The sequence below is a fragment of the Gorilla gorilla genome, chromosome 8 (assembly GCF_029281585.2).
Source record: "Gorilla gorilla gorilla isolate KB3781 chromosome 8, NHGRI_mGorGor1-v2.1_pri, whole genome shotgun sequence".
In the NCBI taxonomy this organism is placed as follows: Eukaryota; Metazoa; Chordata; class Mammalia; order Primates; family Hominidae; genus Gorilla; species Gorilla gorilla.
The window spans coordinates 79,943,204-79,969,483 of NC_073232.2; positions in this window are offsets into that span (position 1 = coordinate 79,943,204).

Below are 26,280 nucleotides of genomic sequence, written 5' to 3' on the forward strand. Positions count from 1 at the left end.
ACATAACAAAGAAGTTTCTCAGAATGGTTCTGTCTAGTTTGTACGTGCAGAAATTTCATCTAGCACTAGAGGCCACAAAACTCTCCAAATATCCACTTGCAGATTCTACAAAAAGAGAGTTTCACGACTCCTCAATCAAAAGAGAGATTCGTCCCCATTAGTTGAATGCACACCTCACAAAGAAGTTCATCAGAATGCTTCTGTCTAGTTTTTATATGAAGATACTTCCTTTTCCACCATAGGCCCCAAGCGCTCTGAATATCCACTTGCAGATTCTACAAAAAGAGTGATTCAAAACTGTGCAATCAAAAGAAATGTTCAATTCTGAGAGATGAATGCACACATCACAAAGAAGTGTCCCAGAATGCTTCTGTATAGTTTTTATGTGAAGATATTTCCTTTTCCACCATAGTCCATGAAGCATTCCAAATATCCACTTGCAGATTCTACAAAAAGAGTGTTTCCAAACTGCTCAATAAAAGGCAGTTTCAACTCTGTGGGATGAATGCACACATCACAAAGAAGTTTCTCAGAATGCTTCAGTCTAGTTTTTAAGTGAAGACATTTAATTTTCCACCATAAGTCTCAAAGCACTCCAAATATCCACGTGCAGATACTACAAAAAGAGTGTTTCAAACCTGCTCAGTGAAACGACAGGTTCAACTCTGTGAGGTGAATGCACACATCACAAAGAAGTTTCTCAGAATGTTTCGGTCTAGTTTTTATGTGAAGATACTTCCTTTTCCACCATAGGGATCAAAACGCTCCAAATATCCACTGGCAGATTCTACAGAAAGAGTGTATCAAACCTGCTCAATCAAAAGAAAGTTTCACTTCTGTGAGATGAATGCACACATCACAAAGAAGTTTCTCAGAATGTTTCTATCTAGTTTTTACGTGAAGATATTTCCTTTTCCTGTAGATGCCACAACACGCTCAAAATATACACTTGCATAATCTACAAAAAGAGTGTTTCAAAACTGCTCAATCAAAAGAAAGGTTCAACTCTGTGAGTTGAATGCACACATCACAGAGAAGTTTCTCAAAATGATTCTGTCTAGAATTTATTAGATGATATTTCCTTATCCACCATAGGGCTCAAACTGTCCCAATTATCTATTTTCAGATACTTCAAAAAGAGTGCTTCAAAACTCCTCAATCAAAACAAATCTTCAACTCTGTGAGTTGAATGCACACATCACAAAGATGGTTCCAGGATGCTTCTGTATAGTTTTTATGTGAAGATATTTCGTTTTCCACCATAGGCCCAAAAGCCCTCCAAATATCCACATGCAGATTCTATAAAAAGAGTGTTTCAAAACTGCTCAATCAAAAGAAAGTTTCTACTCTGTGAGTTGAATGCTCACATCACAAAGAAGTTACTCAGAATGCTTCTGTCTAGTTTTTATGTGAAGATATTCCCTTTTCCACCATAGGCCTCAAAGCGCTCCAAATATCCACTTGCAGAAACTACAAAAAGTGTTTTTCAAAACTGCTCTTCAAAAAGAATCCTTCAACTCGGTGGGATGAATGCACACGTAACAATGAAGTTTCTCAGAATGTTTCTGTCTAGTTTTCATGTGAAGATATTTCCTTTTCCACTGTAGGCTGCAAAGCACTCCAAATATACACTTGCAGAAACTATAAAAAGAGTGATTAAAAACTGCTCAATCAAAAGAAAGGTTCAACTCTGAGAGATGAATGCACACATCCAAAGAAGTTTCTGAGAATGCTTCTGTCTAGTTTTTATGTGAAGATATTTCCTTTTCTGCTATAGGCCGCAAAGCAATCCAAATATCCACTTGCAGATTATACAAATGGAGTTTTTCAAAGTTGCTCAATCAACAGAAAGTTTCAACTCTGGGAGTTCAATGCTCACATCACAAAGAAGTTTCTCAGAATGCATGTGTCTAGTTTTCATGTGAAGATATTTTCTCTTCCACCATAGGCCTCAAAGCGCACCATATATCCACGTGCACATTTTACAAAAATAGTGTTCCCAAACTCCTCAATCAAAAAGAAGGTTCAACTCTGTGGGATGAATGCACTCATCACAAACAAGTTTCTCAGAATGCTCTATACGTGAAGATATTTCCTTTTACACTAGAGGCCGCAAGCACCAAATATCCACATGCAGATCCTATAAAAAGAGTGTTTCAAGCATGCTCAATCAAAAGAAAGATTCTCCTCTGTGAGGTGAATGCATACATCACAAAGAAGTTTCTCAGAATGCTTATTTATAGTTTTTATGTGAAGATGTTTCCTTTTCCACCATAGCCCATGAAACACTCCAAATATCCACTTGCAGATTCTAGAAAAAGTGTGTTTCAAAACAGATCTATCAGAAGAATCATTCAACTCTGTGAGATGAATGCACACATAACAAAGATGTTTCTCAGAAGGCTTCTGTCTAGTTTTGATGTGTAGATATTTCCTTTTCCACTTTAGGCTGCAAAGCACTCCAAATATCCACTTACAGAATCTACAACAAGAATGTTTCAAAATTGCTCAATAAAAGGAAGTTTCTACTCTGAGAGATGAATGCGCACATCACAAAGAAGTTTCTGAGAATGCTTCTGTCTAGTTTTTATGTGAAGATATTTCCTTTTCCACTTTAGGCCGCAAAGCACTCCAAATATCCACTTGCAAATTATACAAAAGGAGTTTTTCAAAACTGCTCTATCGAAAAAAGTTTCAACTCTGGGAGATGATTGCACACATCAAAAAGAAGTTTCTCAGAAAGCATCTGTCTAGTTTTTCTGTGAAGTTATTTCCTCTTCCACCAAAGGTCTCAAAGTGCTCCATATATCCACTTTCACATTTTACAAAAAGAGTGTTTCCAAACTGCTCTATGAAAAGAAAAGTTCAACTCTGTGAGATGAATGCACTCATCACAAACAAGTTTCTCAGAATGCCTCTGTCTAGTTATTATGTGAATATATATCCTTTTACACTTGAGGCCACAAGCACTTCAAATATCCAGTTACAGATTCGACAAAAAGAGTGAGTCAAAACTGCTCAATGAAAAGAAACATTCAACTCTGTGTATTGAATGCACACATCACTTCTAAGAGTCTAAGAATGCTTCTGGGTAATTTATATGTGAAGATATTCCCTTTTCCAACATAGGCATAAATCACTCCAAATATCCAATTGCAGATAATACAAAAACAGTGTTACAAATCTGCACAATCAGAAGAAAGGTTCAAGTCTTTGAGATGAATGCACACATCACAAAGAAGGGTCTCAGAATGTTTCTGTGTAGTTTTTATGTGGAGATATTTCCTTTTCCACCATAGGCACAAAGTACTCCAAATATCCACTTGCAGATACAAAAAGAGTGTTTCAAAACTGCTCAATCAAAAGAAAGTTTCAACATTCTGAGATGAATGCACACATCACAAAGAAGTTTCCCAGTATGCTTCTGTCTAGTTTTTATGTGAAGATATATCCTTTTCCACCACAGGGCTCAAAGCACTCCAAATTTCCACTTGCAGATTCTACAAAAAGAGTCTATCAAAACTGCTCAATCAAAAGAAAAGTTCAACTCTGTGAGATGAATGCACACATCACAAAGAAGTTTCTCAGAGTGCTTCATTCTAGTATTTATGTGAAGATATTTCCTTTTCCATCACAGGCCTCAACCACTCCAAATATGCACTTGCAGATACAACAAAAAGGGCATTTCAAAACTGTTCAATCAAACGAAACGTTCAACTTTGAGAGTTCAATGCACACATCATAAATAATTTTCTCATAATGCTTCTGTCTATTATTTAAGTAAAGATATTTCCTTTTCCACCATAGGCCTCAAAGCGCTCCAAATATCCACTTGCAGATACTATAAAAAGAGTGTTTGAAATATGCTCAATCAAAACAAAGTTTCAACTCTGATAGTTGAATGCACACAACACAAAGAATTTTCTCAGAATCTTTCTGTCTTGTATATATGTGATGATATTTCCTTTTCCAACATAGGCCTCAAACGACTCCAAATGTTAAACTGCAGATATTACAGATAGAGTCTTTCAAAACTCCTCAACCAAAAGAAAGGTTCAACTCTGTGAGATGAATGCACACATCACAAAGAAGTCTCTCCAAATGCTTCTCTCTCTAGTTTTCATGTGAAGGTATTTCGTTTTCCACTATAGGATGCAAAGCACTCCAAATATGCACCTGTAGATTCTGTAAAAAGAGTGTTTCAAAACTGCTCAATCTAAAGAAAGGTTCAGCTCTGTGAGTTAAATGCTCACATCACAAAGCAGTTTCCTAGAATACTTCTGTCTAAATTTTATATGAAGATAATTCCTTTTCCAGCATAGGCCTCAAAGCACTTCAAATATCCATTTTCAGATACTACAAAAGGAGTGTTTCAAAACTGCTCAGTCAAAAGAAAATTTCAACTCTGTGAAACGAATGCACACATCACAGGGAAGTTTCTCAGAATGCTTCTGTTTAGTTTTTATGTGAAGATATTTCCTTTTACACTAGAGACTACAAAGCTCTCCAAATATCCACTTGCACATTCTACAAAAAGAGAGTTTCAAAACTCCTCCATCAAAAGAAATTTTCAACTCTTTGAAGCGAATGCACACATCAAAAAGAAGTTCTCAGAATTCTTCTGTGTATTCTTATGTGAAGATATTTCCTTTTCCACCATAGACCCCAAATCATTCCAAATATCCACATGAAGATTCTACAAAAAGAGGGTTCAAAACGGGTCAATCAAAGGAAATGTTCAACTCTGAGATCTGAAAGCACACATGACAGAGAAGTATCTCAGAATGCTTCTGTCTAGTTTTTAAGTGAAGATATTTCCTTTTACAATAGAGGCCGCAAAGTGACCAAATATCCATTTGCAGATGCTACAAAACAGTCTCTCAAATGTGCTAAATCAGAAGAAAGGTGAAACTCTGTGAGGTGAATGCACACATCACAAAGAAGTTTCTCACAATCCTTCTGTCTAGTTTTCATTTGAAGATATTTCTTTTCCACCATAGACCACAAAGTTTTCCAAATGTCCACTTGCAGATTCTGTAAAATGTGTGTTTCAAAACTGCTCAATCAAAAGAAAGTTTAAACTCTGAGAGATGAATGCATATATCACAGAGAAGTTTCCAGTATACTTCTGTCTACTTTTTGTGTGAAGATATCTCCTTTTCCACCATAGGACTCAAAGTGCTCCAAAAGTCCACTTGCGTATTCTACAAAAAGAGTGCTTCAAAACTGCTCAATCAAAAGAAAGATTAAACTCTGTGAGATGAATGCACACATCACAAAGAAGTTTCTCAGAATACTTCTGTCTACTTTTAATGTGAAGATATTTCCTTTTCCACTAGAGGCCGAAAACACTCCAAATATCCACATGCAGATTGTACAAGAGTGTTTCAAAACTGCTCAATCAAAAGAAATGTTCAACTCCGTGAGATGAATGCACACATCACAAAGAAGTTTCTCAGAGTGCTTCTGTCTAGTTTTTATGTGATGATATTTCCTTTTACACTAGAGACTGCAGAACGCACCAAATATCCACTTGCACATTCTACAAAAAAAGAGTTTCAAAACTCCTCAATCAAAAAAAAAGTTTCAACTCTGTGAGTTGAATGAATACAGCACAAATAAATTTCTCAAAATGCTTCTGTCTAGTATTTGCATGAAGATATTTCCTTTTCCACAATAGGCCTCAAAGTGCTCCAAATATCCATTTGCAGATACTACAAAAAGAGTGTTTTTAAACTGCTCAATCATAAGAAAGATTGAACTCTCTGAGTTGAATGCACGCTTCAAAAATAAGTTTCTCAAAATGCTTCCGTGCAGTTTTTATATGAAGATATTTCCTTTTCCACCTTAGGCCCCAAAGCGCTCCAAATATCCACGTGCAGATTGTACAAAAAGAGGGTTTCAAAACTGCTCAATCAAAAGAAATGTTCAACTCTGCGAGATGAATGCATACATCACAAAGAAGTTTCTCAGAATTGTTCTGTCTAGTTTTTATGTGAAGATATTTCCTTTCCCACCATAGGCCTCAGAGAGATCTCAAATATCCCTTTGTAGATTCGTTAAAAAGACTGTTTCCAAACTGCTCAATCAAAAGAAATGTTCAACTCTGTGAGTTGAGTGCAAATATCACAAAGAAGTTTCTCAGAAAGATTCTGTCTAGTTTTTAAGTGAAGATATTTCCTTTTTCACCATAGGCCTCAAGGGGCTCCCAAATATCCCTTTGCGGATTCTACAAAAAGACTGTTTCCAAATTACTGTATCAAAAGAAAGGTTCAACTCTGTGAGATGAATGCACATATCTAAAGAATTTTCTCAGAAATCTGCTGTCTAGTTTTAATATGAAGTTATTTCCTTTTTCACCACAGGCTTCAACTGCTCAGAAATATCCCATGGCAGATTCTACAGAAACACTGTTTCCAAACAGCTCAATCAAAAGAAAGGTTCAACTCTTGAGATGAATGCACACATCACAAAGAAGTTTCTCAGAAACCTTCTCTGTAGATTTTATGTGAAGTTATTTCCTTTTTCAACATAGGCCTCAAAGGGCTCAGAAATATCTATTTGCCGATTCTAGAAAAAGACTGTTCCCAAGCTGGTCAATCAAAAGAAAGTTTCAACTCTGCGGATGAATGCACACATCACAAAGAAGTTTCCCAGAATGCTTCTATTTTTTATGTGAAGATATTCCCTTATTCACCATAGGCTTCAAAGGGATCCCAAATATACCCTTATAGATTCTTCAAAAACACTTTTTCCAAACTGCGTAATCAAAAGAAATGTTCAACTCTGTGAGTTGAATGCAAACATCACACAGAAGTTTCTCTCAAATATTCTGTCCAGTTTTTATGTGAAGATACTTCCTTTTTCACAACAGGCCTCAAACCAATCAGAAATGTCCCTTTGCAGATTCTAGAAAAAACGGTTTCCAAACAGCAGAATCAAAAGAAAGATTCAACTCTGTGAGATGAAAGCACACATCACAAAGAAGTTTCTCAGAAAGTTACTGTGTAGTTTTATGTGAAGATAATTCCTTGTTCACCATAGGACTCAACCCTCAGAAATATCCCTTTGCAGATTCTAGAAAAAGACTGATTCCCAATGCACAATTAAAAGAAAGCTTCAAGTCTGTGAGATGAATGTACACATCCAAAGAAGTTTCTCAGAAAGCTTCTGTGTAGTTTTTATGTGAAGATTTTTCCTACTTCACCATAGGCCTCAAATCGCACAGAAATATCCCTTTGCAGATTCTAGAAAAAGACTGTTTCCAAACTGCTCAATCAAAAGAAAGGTTCAACTTTGTGAGTTGAATGCAAACAGCACGAAGAAGTTTCTCAGAAAGCTTCTGTCTACTTTTGATGTGAATATATTTCCTTTTTCACCATAGGCCTCAAACTGCTAAGAAATATCCCTTTGCAGATTCTAGAAAAAGACTGATTCCCAACTGCTCAATCAAAAAAAATCTTCAAATCTGTGAGATGAATGCACACATTATAAGTTTCTCAGAAAGCTTCTGTCCAGTTTTTATATGAGGATATTTGCTTTTTCACCATATTCCTCCAAGGTCTCCGAAATATCCCTTTGCAGATTCTGATAAGACTGTTTCCAAACTGCTCAATCACAAGAAAGGGTAAAATCTGTGAGATGACTTCGCACATCACACAGACTTTCCTAAGAAACTTCTGACTAGTTTTCATGTGAAGATATTTCCTTTTTCACCATAGGCCTCAAACCACTCAGAAATATCCCTTTGCATATTCTAGAAAAACACTTTTTCCAATCTTCTCAATCAAAAGAAAGTTTCAACTCTGTGAGATGAATGCACTCATCACAAAGAAGTTTTTCAGAAAGGTCTTGTCTAGTTTTTATGTAAAGACATTCCCTTTTTCATCATAGTCCTGAAGGGATCCCAAATATCCCATTGCAGACCCTACAAAAAGATGGCTTCCAAACTGTTCACTCAAAAGAAAGTTTCAACTCCGTGAGTTGAATGCACACATCACAAAGAAATTTCTGAGAAAGCTTCTGTCTAGTTTTTATGTGAAGATATTTCCTTTTTTACCATAGGCCTCAAACCGCTCAGAAATATCCCTTTGCAGATTCTAGAAAAAGACTGTTTCCAAACTGCTCAATCAAAATAAAGGTTCAAATCTATGAGATGAATACAATCATCACAAAGAAGATTCTCAAAACGTTTCTGTCTATTTTTTATATAAAGATATTACTTTTTCAGCATAGGCCTCAAAAGGATCTGAAATAACCTTTTTGCACCTTCTATAAAAAGACTGTTTCCAAACTTCTTAATCAAAAGAAAGGTTCAACTTTGTGAGTTGAATGCACACATCACAAAGGAGTTTCTCAGAAAGCTTCTGTCTACTTTTGATGTAAATATATTTCCTTTTTCACCATAGGCCTCAAACCGCTCAGAAATATCCCTTTGCAGATTCTAGAAAAAGACTGATTCCCAACTGCTCAATCAAAAGAAAGGTTCAAACCTGTGAGATGAATGCACACATCATAAGTTTCTCAGAAGCTTCTGTCCAATTTTTATATGAAGATGTTTGCTTTTTCACCATATTCCTCCAAGGTCTCCGAAATATCCCTTTGCAGATTCTACGATAAGACTGTTTCCAAACTGCTCAATCACAAGAAAGGGTCAACTCTGTGAGATGAATGCACACATCACACAGAATTTCCTAAGAAACTTCTCTCTAGTGTTCATGTGAAGATATTTCCTTTTTCACCATAGGCCTCCAACCATTCAGAAATATCCCTTTGCAGATTCTAGAAAAACACTGTTTCAAACTGTTCAATCAAAAGAAAGCTTCAACTCTGTGAGATGAATGCATTCATCACAAAGAAGTTTCTCAGAAAGCTTCTGTCTAGTTTTAATGTGAAAATATTCCCTTTTTCACCATAGGCCTCAAAGAGATCCCAAATATCCCTTTGCAGATTCGTTAAAAAGACTGTTTCCAAACTGCTCAATCAAAAGAAATGTTCAACTCTGTGAGTTGAATGCAAGCATCACAAAGAAGTTTCTCAGAACTCTTCTGTCTAGTTTTTAAGTGAAGATATTTCCCTTTTCACCATAGGACTCAAGCCGCTCAGATATATCCCTTTGCAGATTCTAGAAAATGACTGATTCCAAACTGCTCAATCAAAAGAAAAGTTGAAATCTGTGAGACGAATGCACACATCACAACAAAATTTCTCAGAAAGCTTCTGTCTAGTTTTTATGTGAATATATTTCCTTTTTCACCATAGGACTCAAATTGCTCAGAAATATCCCTTTGCAGATTCTAGAAAAAGATGGTTTCCAAACTGCTCAATCAAAAGAAAGTTTCAACTCTGTGAGATGAATGCACACACCACAAAGAAGTTTCTCAGAAAGCTTCTGTCTAGTATTTATCTGAAGATATTCCTTTTTCACCATAGGCCTCAAAGGGCTCCCAAGTAAATATCCCATTGCAGATTCTATAGAAAGACTGTTTCTGAACTGCTCAATCAAAAAAAAGGTTCATCTCTGTGAGATGAATGCACACATCAGTAAGAAGTTACTCAGAAAGCTTCTATCTAGCTTTTATGTGAAGATATTTCCCTTTTCAACATAGGTCTCCAAGCACTCCCAAACACCCCTTTGCACATTCTACGCAAAGACTGTTTCAAAACTGTTCCATCAAAAGTAAGGTTCAACTCTGTGAGATGAATGCACACATCACAAAGAAGTTTATCAAAAAGATTCTGTCTATTTTTTTGAAGATATTTCCTTTTTCACCATAGGCCTCACATTGCTCAGAAATATCTCTTTGCAGTTTCTACAAAAAGACTGTTTCCAAACTCGTCAATCAAAAGAAAGGTTCAACTCTCTGAGATGAATGCACTCATCATAAGGAAGTTTCTCAAAAATCTTATGTCTACTTTTTATGTGAGGATATTTCCTTTTTCACCATAGGCCTCAAACTGCTCAGAAATATCCCTTTGCAGATTCTGCAAAAAGACTGTTTCCAAACTGCTCAATCAAAAGAAAGGTTCAGCTCTGTGAGAAAGCGTACATCACAAAGCAGTATCCAGAAAGCTTCTGTCTAGTTTTTATATGAATATATTTCCTTTTTCACCATAGGCCTCAAACCGCTCAGAAATATATCTTTGCAAATTATGCAAAAAAGACTGTTTCAAAACTACTCAATCAAAAGAAAGATTCAACTCTGTGAGATAAATGGTCACATCACAAAGAAGTTTCTCAGAAACTTTCTGGCTAGTTTTTACGTGAAAATATTTCCTTTTTCAACATAGGCCCCAAAGGGCTCCGAAACATCCCCTTGCAGATTCTACAAAGACACTGTTTCCAAACTGGGCAATCAAAAGAAAGTTTCACCTCTGTGAGATGAATGCAGACATCAGAACGAGGTTTCTCAGAAAGCTTCTGTCTAGTTTTTATATGTAGATATTTCCTCTTCTGCCATAGGCCTCAAATTGCTCAGATATGTCCCTTTGCACATTCTACAAAAAGACTGTTTCCAAACTGCTCAATCAAAACAAAGGTTGAACTCTGTGAGATGAATGCACACATCACAAAGAAGTTTCTCAGAAACCCTCTGTCTAGTTTTTATGTGAAGATATTTCCTTTTTCACCATAGGCCTCAAAGGGATCCAAAATATCCCTTTGCAGATTTTACAAAAACACTGTTTCCAAACTGCTCATTCAAAAGTAAAATTTAACTCTGTCAGTTGAATGCATGCATCACTAAGAAGTTTCCCAGAAAATTTCTGTCTAGTTTTTATGTGAAGATACTTCCTTACTCACCGTAGGCCTCAAAATACTCAGAAATATCCCCTTGCGGATTATAGAAAAAGACTGTTTCCAAACTGCTCAATCAAAAGAAAGGTTCAACTCTGTGAGATGCATGCACACATCACAAAGAAGTTTCTCAGAAACCTTCTGTCTAATTTTTATGTGAAGATATTCCCTTTTTCACCATAGGCCTCAAAGGGCTCCCAAATATCCCTTTTTAGATTCTGGAAAAAACTGTTTACAAACTGCTCAGTCATAAGAAAGTTTCAAATCTGTGAGGTGAATGCACTCATGACAAAGAATATTCTCAGAAAGCTTCTCTCTAGTTTTTATGCAAAGATATTTGGTTTTCCACCATAGGCATCAAAGCACCCCCAAGTGTCCCTTTGCAGATTCCACAAAAAGAATGTTTCCAAACTGCACAATCAAAATAAAAATTCAACTCCGTGAGATGAATGCACACCTCAAAAAGAAGTTCGTCAAAAGCTTCTGTCTAGTGTTTATGTGACGATATTCCCATTTTCACCACAGGCCTCAAAAGTCTCCCAAATATCCATTTGCAGACTACAAAAAGACTCTTTCCAAACTGTTCAATCAAAAGTAAGGTTCAACTCTGTGAGATGATTGCATACATCACAAAGAAGTTTCTCAGAAAGCTTCTGTCTATTTCTTTGTGAAGATAATTCCTTTCTCACCATATGTCTCAAACAGTTCAGGAATATCCCTTTGCAGTTTCTACATAAAGACTTTTCCAAACTGCTCAATCAAAAAAAAGCTTCAACTCTGTGAGAGGAATGCACGCATCAAAAAGTAGTTTCTCAGAAACCTTCTGTCTAGTTTTTTTTGGAAGATATTTCCTTTTTCAACATAAGATTCAACACGCCATCAAATATTCCATTGCAGATTTTATGAAATGACTTTTTCCAAATTGCTCAATCAAAAGAAAGTTACAACTCTTTGAGATGAATGCACTCATTACAAAGAAGTTTCTCAGAAATCTTCTGTCTAGTTTTAAGTGAAGATATTTCCTTTTTCACCATATGCCTCAAACCAATCAGAAATATCCCATTGCAGATTCTAAAAAAACACTGTTTCCAAACTGCTCAATCAAAAGAAAGTTTCAACTCTTTGAGATGAATGCACACATCTAAAGATGTTTCTCAGAAAGATTCTGTCTAGTTTTTATATGAAGATATTTCCTGTTTCACCATAGGCCTCAAACTGCTCTGGAATATCCCTTTGCATATTCTACAAAAAGAGTGTGTCAAGACTGCTCTCAGCTGTGTGAGATGAATACACATGTCACAAAGAAGTTTCTCAGAAAGCTTCTGTCTAGTTTTCATGTGAAGATATTTCCTTTTCCACTGAAAGCCTCAAAGTGCTCCAAATATCCAGTTGCAGATACTACAAAAAGATTGTGTCAAAATTGCTCAATCAAAAGAAAGTTCAACACTGTGAGATGAATTGCACACATCACAAAGCAGTTTCTCAGAATGAGTCTGTCTAGTTTTTATGAGAAGTTATGTCCTATTACATGATAGGCCTCAAAGGGCTAACAAATATCTCTTTGCATATTCTACAAAATGACTGTTTCCAAACAGTTCAATCAAAAGAAATGTTTAACTCTGTGAGATGAATGCATACATCATGAAGAAGTTTCTCAGAATGCTTCTGCCCTGTTTTTATGTGAAGATAATTCCTTTTCCACCATAGGCCTCAAAGCGCTCCAAATATCCACTTGCAGATTCTACATAAAGCCTGTTTCAAAACTGCTCAATCAAAAGAAAGGTTCAACTCTGGGTCATGAATGGAAACATCACAAAGAAGTTTCTCAGAATGCTTCTATTTTTTATGTGAAGATATTTCCTTTTCCACCATAGGCCTCAAAGCACTCCAAATATCCACTTGCAGATTACACAAAAAGGCTTTTTCCAATCTTCTCAAAGAAAGGAAAAGTTCAACTCTGGTAGAGGAAAGCACCAATCACTAAGAAGTTTCTCAGAATGCTTCTGTCTAGTTTTTATATGAAGATATTTCCTATTTCCCCATAGGCCTCAATGGGCTCACAAGTATCCCTTTGCAGATTCTACCAAATGACTGTTTCCAAACTGCTGAATCAAAAGAAATGTTTAACTCTGTGAGAAGAACACACACATTACAAAGAAGTTTCTCAGAATGCTTCTGTCTAGTTTTTATATGAAGATATTTCCTATTTCCCCATAGGCCTCAATGGGCTCACAATTATCCCTTTGCAGATTCTACCAAATGACTGTTTCCAAACTGCTGAATCAAAAGAAATGTTTGACTCTGTGAGAAGAACACACACATTACAAAGAAGTTTCTCAGAATGCTTCTGTCTAGTATTTATGGGAAGATAATTCCCATTCCACCACAGGCCTCAAAGCGCTACAAATATCCACCTGCAGTTGCTACAAAAAGAGTGTTTCAAAACTGCTGAATCAAAAAAAATGTTCAACTATGTGAGATGAATGCACACACCACAAAGGAGTTTCTCAGAATGCTTCTGTCTAGTTTTTATATGAAGATATTTCCTTTTTCAAAATAGGCGTCAAAGTACTCCAAATATCCATGTGCAGATACTACAAAAACGCTGTTTCCCAACTGCTCAATCAAAAGAAAGGTTCAACTCTGTGAGATGAATGCACATATCATGAAGTATTTTCTCGGAATGCTTCTGTCTAGTTTTTATGTGAAAATATTTCCTTTTTCACCATAGGCCTCTAAGCACTCCAAATTTCCATTTGCAGATTCTACAAAAAGACTGTTTCCAAACTGCTCAGTCAAAAGAAAGGTTCAACTCTGTGAGATGAAAGCACACATCACAAAGAAGTTTCTCACAAAGTTTCTGCCTAGGTTTTATGTGAAGATATTTCCTGTTTCCACGTAGTCCTCAATGGGCTTACAATTTTTGCTTTGCACTTCTACAAAACGACTGTTTCCAAAATGCTCAACCAAAATAAATGTTAAACTCCCTGAGATGTATGCCCACATCACAAAGAAGTTTCTCAGAATGTTTCTTTCTAGTTTTTATGTTAACATATTTCCTCATACACCATAGGCCTCAAAGCACTCCAAATATCCACTTGCAGATTTTACAAAAAGAGTGTTTCAAAAATGCTCAATAAAAAGAAAGTTTAAATTATCTGAGATGAATGCACACATCACAAAGAAGTTTCTAAGAATGCTTCTCTCTAGTTTTTATTTGAAGATATTTCCTTTTCCTTCGTAGGCCTCAAAGTGCTCAAAATATCCACTTACATATTCTACAACAGTGTGTATCCAAACTGCTCAATCAAAAGAAAGTTTCAACTCTGTGAGATAAATGCACACATCACAAAGAAGTTTCTCAGTATGCTTCTGCCTAGTTATTATTTGAAAATGTTTCCTTTCACCCTTTATGCCTCAAAGTGCTCCAAATATCCATTTGCAGATTCTACAAAAAGACTGTTTCAAAAATGCTCATTAAAAAGGAAGTTTCAACTCTGTGACATGAAAGCACACATCACAAATGAGTTTCTCAGAAAATTTTTGTCTAGTTTTTATGTGAAGATATTTCCTGTTTCCCCATAGGCCTCAATGGGGTCACAAATTCCTTTTGCAGATTCTACAAAACGAGTCTTTCCAATATGCTCAGTCAAAAGAAATTTTTAACTCTGTGAGATAAGTGCACACATCACAAAGATGTTTCTCAGAATGCTTCTGTCTCGTTTTTATGTGAAGATATTTCATTTTCCACCATAGGCCTCAAAGCGCTTCAAATATCCACTTGCAGATTCTACCAAAAGCGTTTTTCCAAACAACTCAATGAATAGAAAGGTTCAACTCTGTGAGATGAATGCACACATCACAAAGTAGTGTCTCAGAATGCTTCTTTCTAATTTTTATGTGAAGATAATTCCTTTTTCACCATAGTCCTCAAAGTGCTGCAAATATACATTTACAGATTCTACAAAAAGACTGTTTCCAAACTGCTTAATGAAAAGAAAGTTTCAACTCTGTGAGATAAAAGCACACATTACAAAGGAGCTTCTCAGAAAATTTCTGTGTATTATTTATGTGAAGATATTTCCTATTTCCGCATAGGCCTCAAAGGGCTAACAAATATAACTCTCCAGATTCTACAAAATGATGGCTTCCAAACTGGTCAGTCAAAAGAGATGTTCAGCTCTGTGACATGAATGCACACATCACAAAGAATTTTCTCAGAATGATTTTGTCTCGTTTTTATGTGAAGATATTACCTTTTCCACCATGGGCCTCAAAGTGCTCCAAATATCAATTTGCGGATTCTACAAAGAGACTGTTTCCAAACTGCTCAAACAAAAGAAAGTTTCAGCTCTGTGAGATGAAAGCACACATCACAAAGAAGTTTCTCGGCAACTTTCTGTCTACGTTTTATTGGAAGATATTTCCTATTTCCCCATAGGCCTCAATGGGCTCACAAATATTTCTCTGCAGATTCTACCAAAAGACTGTTTCCAAACTGCATAATCAAAGAAATGTTCAACACTCTGAGTTGATTTCACTCATCACAAAGAAGTGTCTCAGAATGCTTCTGTCTAGTTTTTATGTGTAGATATTTCCTTTTTTACCATAGGCATCAAAGCGCTCCAAATATCCGTTTGCAGATAATACAAAAAGACAGTTTTCAAACTGCTCATTCAAAAGAAAAGCACAACTCTGTGAGATGAATGCTCACATCACAAAGAAGTTTCTCAGAAAGTTCCTGTCTAGTTTTTATGTGAAGATGTTTCCATTTTCACCATAGGCATTAAACGGCTCACAAACATCCCTCTGCAGATACCAAATAAAGAGTGTTTCCAAACTGCTCAGTCAAAAGAAATGTTCAATTCTGTGAGATGAAATCAGGCATCACAAAGAAGTTTCTCAGAAATCTTCTGTCTAGTTTTTTTTGTGAAGATATTTCCTATTTCCCCATAGGCCACAAAAGGGTCACAAATATTCCTTTGCAGATTCTACAAAACGACTGTTTCCAAAGTGCTGAATCAAGTGAAAGGTTCAACTCTGTGTGATGAATGCACACATCACAAGGAAGTTTCTCAGAATGCTTCTGTCTAGTTTTTATTTGAAGATATTTCCTTTTCCAACATAGGCCTCAAAGCCCTCCAAATATCCACTTGCAGATTCTGCAAAAAGAGTGTTTCAAACTGTTCAATGAAAAGAAAGTTTGAACTCTGTGAGTTGAATGCAAACATCACAAAGAAGGTTTTCAGAATGCTTCTGACTAGTTTTTATGTGAAGATATTTCCTTTTTCACCATATGACTGACAGGGCTCCAAATATCCATTTGCAGATAGTACAAAAAGACTGTTTCCCAATGGCTCAATCAGAAGAAAGGTCCAACCCTGTGAGGTGAATGCACACATCACAAAGAAGTTTCTCAGAATGCTTCTGTCTAGTTTTTATGTGAAGATATTCCCTTTTTCACCATAGGCCTCAAAGAACTCCAAATATCCATTTGCAGTTTCTACAAAAAGACTGTTTCCAAACCGCTTAATCAAAAGAAAGTTTCAAATCTGTGAGAGGAAAGCACACATCACAAAGAAGTTTCTCAAAATGTTTCTGTCTAGTTTTAATGTGAAGATATTTAATATTTCCCATAGCCCTCAATGGGCTCGCATTTATCCCTTTGCAGATTCCACATGACGACGGTTACCAAACTGCTCAATCAAAAGAATTGTTCAACTCTGCGAGAGGAATGCACAAATCACAAAGAAGTTTCTCAAAATGCTTCTGTCTAGTTTTTATGTGAAGCTATTTTCTTTCCACCATAGGCCTCAAAGTGCTCTAAATATCTCCTTGCAGATTCTACAGAAAGAATGTTTCCCAATTGCTCAATAAAAAGAAGTGTTCAACACTGTGAGATGAATGCACACAGCACAAAGAAGTTTCTCAGAATGCTTCTGTGTAGTTTTTATGTGAATATATTTCCTTTTTCACCATAGGCCTCAAAGCGCTCCAAATATCCATTTGCAGATACTACAAAAACAGTGTTTCCAAACTGCTCAATCAAAAGAAACGTTCAATCCTGTGAGATGAATGCAAACATCACAAAGTTTTTCAGAATTCTTCTGTCTAGTTTTTATGTGAAGCTATTTCTTTTTTCACCATAGGCCACAAAGCATTCCAAATAACCATTTGCAGATTCTTCAAAGGACTCTTTTCAAACTGCTCCATCAATATAAAGTTGCAACTCTGTAAGATGAAAGCACACATCACAGAGATGTTTCTCAGAAAGTTTCTGTCTAGTTTTTATGTGAATATATTTCCTTTTTCATCATAGGTCTCAAATCACTCAGAACTATCCCTTTGCAGATTCTACAAAGTGACTGTTTCCAAACTGCTCTATCAAAAGAAAGATTCAACTCTGTGAGATGAATGCAGATATCACAAAGAAGTTTCTCAGAAATCTTCTGTCTAGTTTTTATGTGAAGATATTTCCTTTTTCACAATAGTCCTCAAATGTCTCCCAAATATCCCTTTGCAGATTCTACAAAAGGACTGTTGCCAAACTGCTCAATCAAAGGAAATTTTAAACTCTGTGAGTTGAATGCACACATCACAAAGTAGTTTATCCGAAAACTTGTGTCCAGTTTTTACGTGAACATATTCCCTTTTTCACCATAGACTTCAAAGGGATCCCACATACCACTTTGCAAATTCTAAAAAAAGACTGTTTCCAAACTGCTCAAAAAAGAGAGGTTCAACTTTTTGTGATTAATGCACACATCATAAAGAAGTTTCTCACAAATCTTCTGTCTAGTTTTTATATGTTGATACTGCCTTCTTCACCATAGGCCTCAAATCACTCAGTAATATCACTTTGTAGATTAATTTCCAAATTTCTCAATCAAAAGAACGTTTCAACTCTGTGAGATAATTGCAGACATTAAAACAAAGTTTCTCAGAAAGTTTCAGTATAGTTTTTATTTGAATATATTCCCTTTTTCACAATAGACCTCAAAGGGATCCCAAATATCCCTTTGCAGAGTGTATAAAAAGATGGTTTCCTAACTGCTCAATCAAAAGAAAGGTTAAACTTTGTGAGTTGAATGTACACATTGCAAAGAAATTTCTCAGAGAGCTTCTGTCTAGTTTTTATGTGAAGATATTTCCTTTTTCACCATATGCCACAAAGCACTCCAAATATCCGTTTGTAGTTTCTACAAAAAGACTGTTTCTAAACTGCTCAATCAAAAGGAAGTTTCAACTCTGCTAGGTGAATGTCCTCATCAGAAAGATATTTCTCAGAAAGCTTCTATCTAGTTTTCATGTGAAGTTATTTCCTTTCTCACCATAGGCCTCAAAGGGCTCCCAAATATCCCTTTGCAGATTCTAGAAAAACACAGTTTCCTAACTTCTCAATCAAAGGAAAGGTTCAACTCTGTTAGTTGAATGCACATATCACAAAGAGGTTTCTCAGAGTGATTCTGTCCAGTTGTTATATGAAGATATTCCGTTTTTCATCAGAGGCCTCAAAGGGATCCCAAATATCCCTTTGCAGATTCTGCAAAAAGACTGTTTCCAAACTGTTCAATCAAAAGAAAGGTTCAACTCTGTGAGATGAATGCACAAATCACAAAGAAGTTTCTCAGAATTCTTCTGTCTAGTTTTTATGTGAAGATATTTCCTTTTCCACTATAGGCCTCAAAGTGCTCCAAATATCCACTTGCAGATACTACAAAAAGACTGTTTCCAAATTGCTCAATCAAAAGAAAGGTTCAGCTCTGTGAGATGAATACACACATCACAAAGAATTTTACGAGAAAGCTTCTGTCTAGTTTTTATGTGAAGATATTTCCTTTTTCACTACAAGCCTCAAAGGGCTCTGAAGTATCCGTTTTCATATTCTATAAAAAGACTGTATCCAAACTGCTCATTCAAAAGAAATGTTCTACCCCAGGAGGTGAAAGCACACAGCATGAAGACAATTCACAGAAAGCTTCTGTCTGTTTTTTATGTGAAGATATGCCCTTTATCACCGTAGGCCTCAAAAAGCTCAGAAATAACCTTCTGCATATTCTAGAAAAATACTGTTTCCAAACTGCTCAATCAAAGGAAATTTCAACTCTGTGAGCTGAATGCACACATGTCAAACAAGATTCTCTGAAAACCTCTCCCTAGTTTTTATGTGAAGAAATTTCCTTTTTCACCGTTTACCTCAAAATACTCAGAAATATCCCTTTGTAGATTCTACAAAAAGATTTTTCCAAACCGCTCAATCAAAAGAAAGGATTAACTCTGTGAGATGAATGCACACATCACAAAGAATTTTCTGAAAAATCTTCTGTCTAGTTTTTAATTGATGATATTTCCTTTTTCACCATAGGCATCAAAGAGTTCCCAAATATCCCTTTGTAGATTCTACAAAAAGACTGTTTCCAAACTCCTCAAACAAAAGAAAGGTTCAACATAGTGAGTTGAATGCACACATCATAAAGAAGTTTCTCAGAAACCTTCTGTCTAGTTTTTTTACGAAGATATTTCATTTTTCACTGTAGGCCTCAAAGGGCTCCCAAACATCTCTTTTCAAGTTCTACAAAAGACTGTTTCGAAACTGCTCAATCAAAAGAAAGGTTCAACTCTGTGAGATGAATGCAATCATCACAAAGAAGTTTCTCAGAAATCTTCTGTCTTGTTTTTATGTGAACATATTTCCTTTCTCACCATAGGCCTCAAGGGCTCCCAAATATCCCTTTGCAGATTCTAAAAAAAATACTGTTTCCTAACTGGTCAATCAAAATAAAATTTCGCTCTGTGAGTTGAATTCACACATCATGAAGGGGTTTCTCAGAAAGCTTCTTTCTAGTTTGTATGTGAAGATATTCGTTTACACAGTAGGCCTCAAAGGCATCCCAAATATACGTTTGCAGATTCTACAAAAAGACTGTTTCCAAACTGCTCAATCAAAACAAAGTTTCAACTCTGTGAGATGAATCCACACATCACAAAGAATTTTCTGAGAAAGTTTCTGTCTAGTTTTTATGTGAAGATATTTCTTTTTTTACCATAGGCCTCAAAGGGCTCCAAAGTATCCATTTGCAGATTCTATAAAAAGATGGTTTCCAAACTGCTCATTCAATAGAAATGTTCAACTCTGAGAGTTGAATGTACATATCACAAAGAAGTTTCTCAGAAATCTTCTGCCTAGTTTTTATGCGAAGATATTTCCTTTTTCACCATAGGCCTCAAACGGCTCACATATATCCCTTTGCAGACTCTAAAAGAAGACTGTTTCAAAACTGCTCAATCGAAGGAAATTTCAAATCTGTGAGATGAATGTACTCATCTCAAACAAGTTGCTCAGAAATCTTCTGTCTAGTTTTTATGTGAAGATATTTCCTTTTTCACCATAGGTCTCAAAGCACTCAGAAATATACCTTCGCAGTTTCTCCAAAAAGACTTTTTCCAAACTGCTCAATCAAAAGAAAGATTCAACTCTGTGAAATGAATGCATGCATAGCAAAGAATTTTCCAAGAAATCTTCTGTCTAGTTTTTATGTGATGATATTTCCTTTTTCACCTTAGGCCTCAAAGAGTTCCTAAATATCCCTTTGCAGATTCTACAGAAAGCCTGTTTCCAAACTGCTCAATCAAAAAAAAGGTTCAACTCTGTGAAAAGAATGCACACATCACAAAGAATTTTCTCAGAAAACTGTCTAATTTTTATGTGAAGAAATGCCCTTTTTCACCCTGAGCCTCAAAGGGATCTCAAATATCCGTTTGCAGATTCTATAAAAAGACCGTTTCAAAACTGCTCAATCAAAAGGAATTATCAACTGTGTGAGTTGAATGCAAACAGCACGAAGAAGTTTCTCAGAAAGCTTCTGTCTAGTTTTTATGTGAAGATATTCACTTTTTCACATTAGGCCTCAAACGGCTCAGAAATATCGCTTGGCAGATGCTAGAAAAAGACTCTTTCCAAACTGCACAATGAAAACAAAGGTTCAACACTGTGAGATGAATGCAACCATCACTAAGAAGTTTCTTAGAAAACTTCCATCTTGTTTTTATGTGAAAATATTTTCCTGTTAACCATAGTCCTGAAACCACTCAGAAATAGCCCATTGCAGACTGTAAAAAAAACTGTTTCCAAACTGCTCAATCAATAGAAAGGTTCAACACTGTAAGATGAATGCACACATCACAAAGAAGTTTCTCAGAATGCTTCTGTCTAGTTTATACCTGAAGATATTCCCTTTTTCACCATAGCCCTCAGAGGGATCCCAAATATCCATTTGCAGTTCCTACAAAACGATTCTTTCCAAACTGCTCAATCAAAAGAAAGGTTCATATCTATGGGTTGAATGCACACTTCACAAACAATTTTCTGAGAAAGCTTCCATCTAGTTTTTATGTGAAGATATTTCCTTTTCCACCATGGGCCTCAAATCACTCAGAAATATCCCTTTGCATATTCTCCAAAAAGACTGTATGCAAAATTCTCAATCAAAAGCAAGTTTCACCTCTATGAGATGAACGCACACAACACAAAGAAATTTCTAAGAAAGCTTCTGTCTAGTTTTCATGAGAAGATATTTCGTTTTTCACCACAGGCTTCAACCCGCTCAGAAATATCTCTTTGGAGATGCTTGAAAAAGAATGTTTCGAAACTGCACAATGAAAAGACAGGCTCAACACTGTGAGATGAATGCACACAGCACAAGGAAGTTTCTCAGAACGCTTCCATCTAGTTTTTATGTGAAGATATTCCAGTATTCACCATAGACCTAAAGGGATCCCAAATATCCCTTTGTGGATTCTACAAAAAGACTGTTTCCAAACTGCTCAATCAAAAGAAAGGTTCAACAGTGTGAGTTGAATGCACACAATGCAAAGAAGTTTCTCAGAAAGCTTCTGTCTCGTTTTTATATGAAGATATTTCCTTTTTCACCATAGGTCTCAAACTGCTGAGAAATATCCCTTTGCAGATTCTAGAAAAAGACAGTTTCCAAACCTCTCAATCAAAAGAAAGTTTCAACTCTGTGATATGAATTAACTCATCACAAAGAAGTTTCTCAGAAAGCTTCTGTCTAGCTTTTTTGTGAAGATATTTCCTTTCTCACTGTATGCCTAAAAGGGCTCCAAAATATCCCTTTCCAGATTTGACAAAAAGAGTGTTTCCAAAATGCTTAATCAAAGGAAAGGTTCCACTCTGTGGGATGAATGCACGAATCACAATTAAGTTTCTCAGAAACCTTCTGTCTAGATTTCATATGAAGATATTTCTTTTTCACTATAGGCCTCAAAGCACCCTCAAATATCTCTTTGCAGATTCTACAAAAAGACTGTTTCCAAACTGCTCAATCAAAAGAAATGTTCAACCTTGCGAGATGAATGCAAACATCAAAAACAATTTCTGGGTAAGTTTCTGTCTAGTTTTTGTGTGAGGATATTTCCCTTTTCACCATTGTCCTCAAAGGGTTCCCAAATATCCCTTTGCATATTCTAGCAAAAGACTGTTTCCAAACTTTTCAATCAAAAGAAAGTTTCAACAATGTGAGATGAATGCACACATCAAAAAGAAGCTTCTCAGAAGCTTCTGTCTAGTTTTTATGTGAATGTATTCCCTTTTTCACCATAGACCTCAAAGGGATCCCTAATAACCCTTTGCAGATGCTACAAAAAGACTATTTCCAAACTGCTCAATCAAAAGAAAGGTTCATCTCAGTGAGATGAATGCACTCATCACAAGGATGTTTCTCAGAAAGCTTCCATCTAGATCTTATGTGAAGATATTTCCTTTCTCACCATAGGCCTCAAAGGGCTCCCAAATATCCCTTTTGCAGATTGTACAAAAAGACGGTTTCATGACTGCTCAATCAAAAGAAGGGTTCAACTCTGTGAGTTGCATGCACATGAAACAAATAAGTTTCTCAGAGAACTTCTGTCTAGTTTTTATGTGAAGATATTCCCTTTTTCACCTTAGGCCTCAAAGGGCTCCCAAATATCCCTTTGCAGATTCTACAAAAAGACTGTTTCCAAACTGCTCAATCAAAGGAAACGTTCAACAATGTGAGAGGAATCCACACATCATAAAGAAGTTTCTCAGAAACCTTCTTCTAGTTTTTATAAGAAGATATTTCCTTTTTCACAATAGGCCTCAAACCACTCAGAAATATCACTTTGCAGATTGTACAAAAAGACTGTTTCCAAACTGCTTAATGAAAAGAAAAATTGAACATCGTAAGATGAATATATACATAATAAAGAAGTTTCTCAGAAAGCTTCTGTCTAGTTTTTATGTGAGGATATACTCTTTTTCACTGTAACCCTCAAGGGGATCCCAAATGTCCCTTTGCAGATACTACAAAAAGATTCTTTCCAAAGGGCTCAATCAAAGGAAGGTTCACCTCTGTCAGTTGAATGCACACATTACAAAGAAGTTTCTCAGAAATATCCTGTCTAGTATTTATTGGAAGATATTCCCTTTTCCACCATAGGCCTCAGAGGGATACAAAACATCCCTTTGCAGATTCTACAAAAAGACTGTTTCCAAACTGCTCAATCAAAAGAAAGTTTCCACTCTGTGAAATGAATACAGACATCATAAAGAAATTTCTCAGAAAGCTTCTGTCTAGTTTTTATGTGAAAATATTTCCTTTTCCGCCATAGGCCCTAAATCGCTCAGAAATATCCTTATGCATATTCTACAAAAAGACAGTTTCCAAACTGCTCAATCAAAAGAAAGGTTTAATTCTGTGACACGAATGTGCACATCACAAAGAAGTTTCTCAGAAAGCTTCTGTCTATTTTTTATGTGAAGATATTTCCTTTTACACCATAGGCTTCAAAGGGATCCCAAATATCCCTTTGCAGATTCCACAAAAACATGTTTCCAAACTGCTCAATGAAAAGAACGTTCAACTCTGTTAGTTGAATGCACATATCACAAAGAAGTTTTTCAGAAAATTTCTGTCTAGTTGTCATATGAAGATATTCTGTATGTCACCATAGGCCTCAAACTGCTCAGAAATATCCCTTTGCAGATTCTATAAAAAGACAGTTTCCAAACTGCCCAACCAAAGGAAAGTTTCAAATCTGTGAGATGAATGCACCCATCACAAAGAAGTTTCTCAGAAAGCTTCTGTCTAGTTTTTATGTAAAGATAATAACTTTTTCACCATAGGTCTCAGACCGCTCAGAAATATCTCCTTGCAGATTCTACAAAAAGACTGTTTCCAAACTGCTCAATCAAAAGAAAGTTTCAACCCTGTGAGATGAATGCAAAGGCCAAAAAGAATTTTCTGAGAAAGTTTCTGTCTAGTTTTTATGTGAAGATATTTACCTTTTCACCATAGACCTCAAAGGGCTCCCAAATATCCCTTTGCAGATTCTACAAAAAGACTGTTTACAAACTGCTCAATCAAAGGAAAGGCTCAACTCTGTGAGGGGAATGCACACATCATAAAGAAGTTTCTCAGAAACATTCTGTCTGGTTTTTATAAGAAGATATTTACTTTTTCACCATAGGCCTCAAAATGCTCAGAAATATCCCTTTGCCTATTCTAGAAAAAGACTGTCTCGATACTGCACAATCAAAAGAAAGGTTCTGCTCTGTGAAATGAATGCACACATCGCAAAGACATTTCTTAGAAAGCTTCTGTCTAGTTTTTATGTGAAGATATTGCCGTGTTCACCATAGGCCTAAAGCTGGTCAGAAATATCCCTTCGCAGATTCTAAAAAACGACTGTTTCCAAACTGCTCAATCAAAAGAAAGTTTCAAATCTGTGAGCTGAATGTACACATCACAAAGAAGTTTCTCATAAAGATTCGGTGTAGTAATTATATGAACATATTTCCTTTTTCACCATAGGCCTCAAAAGGATCACAAGTGGCACTTTGAAGATTCTACCTAGACTGTTTCCAAACTACTGAATCAAAAGAAAAGTTCAACTCTGTGGGTTGAATGCACACATCAAAAAGAAGTATCTCAGAAAGCTTCTGTCTAGTTTTTATGTGAAGATATTTCCTTCATCATGATAGGCCTCAAACCACTCAGAAGTATCCCTTTGCAGATCTTAGAAAAAGACTGCTGGCAACCTGCTCAATCAAAAGAAAGTTTCATCTATTTGGGATGAATGCACACATCACAAAGAAGTTTCACAGAAAGTTTCTAACTTTTATTTGAAGATATTTCCTATTTCCCCATAGGCCTCAATGGGCTCACAAATATCCCTTTGCAGATTGTACAAAACGACTGTTTCCAAACTGCTCAATCAAAAGAAATGTTCATCTCTGTGAGATGAATGCACACATCACAAATAAGTTTCTCAGAATGCTTCCATCTAGTTTATATGGGAGGATATTTCCTTTTTCACCATAGGCCTAAAAGGGATCCCAAATATCCTTTCACAAATTCTACAAAAAGACTGCTTCCAAAGGGCTCAAAAAAGAAAGATTCAACTCTGTGAGATGAATGCACACAAGAATTTTCTGAGATGGCTTCAGTACAGTTTATATGTGAAGATATTTCCTTTTTCACAATAAGCCTGATGTGTCTCCCAAATATCCCTTGCAGATTCTACAAAAAGACTGTTTCCAAATTGTTCAATCAAAAGAAAGGTTCAACTCAGTGATTTGAATGCACACATTGTGAAGAAGTTTCTCAGAAAGCTTCTCTCTAATTTTAATGTGAAGATAGTTCCTTTTTCACCATAGGCCTCAAAACGCTCAGAAATATCCCTTTACAGATCCTAGAAAACGACTGTTTCCATACTGCTCAATCAAAAGAAAGGTTCAACTCTGTGAGATAAATGCACACAGCACAAAGAAGTTTCTCAGAAATCTTCTGTCTAGTTTTTATGTGAAGATATTTCCTTTTTCACCACAGGCCTCAAAACGCTCAGAAATATCCCTTTGCAGATTCCACAAAATGACTGTTTCCAAACAGCTCAATCAAAAGAAAGGTTCAACACTGAGATGAATGCACACATAAGAGAGAAGTTTCTCTGAAAGCTTCTGTCTGGTTTTTATGTGAACATATTTCCTTTTTCACCATGGGCCTCAAAGGGATCGCAAATATTCCTTTGCAAATTCTACAAAAGGACTGTTTCCAAACTGCTGCATCAAAAGAAAGTTTCAGCACTGTGAGATGAATGCTCACATAAGAGAGAAGTTTATCTGAAAGCTTCTGTCTAGTTTTTATGTGAACATATTTCCTTTTTCACCATAGGCCCCAGAGGGCTCCCAAATATCCCTTTACAGATTCTACAAAAAGACTGTTCCCAAACTTCTCAATTAAAAGAAAAGTTCAAGTCTGTGAGTTGAATGCACACATCAGAAAGAAGTTTCTCAGAAAGATTCTGTCAATTTTTTTATGTGAAGATATTCCCTTTTTCATTCTAGTACTTAGAGGGACCCTAAATATCACTTTGCAGATTCTAGAAAAATACTGTTTCCAAACTGCCCAATCAAAAGGTAGATTCAACTCTGTGAGATGAATGCA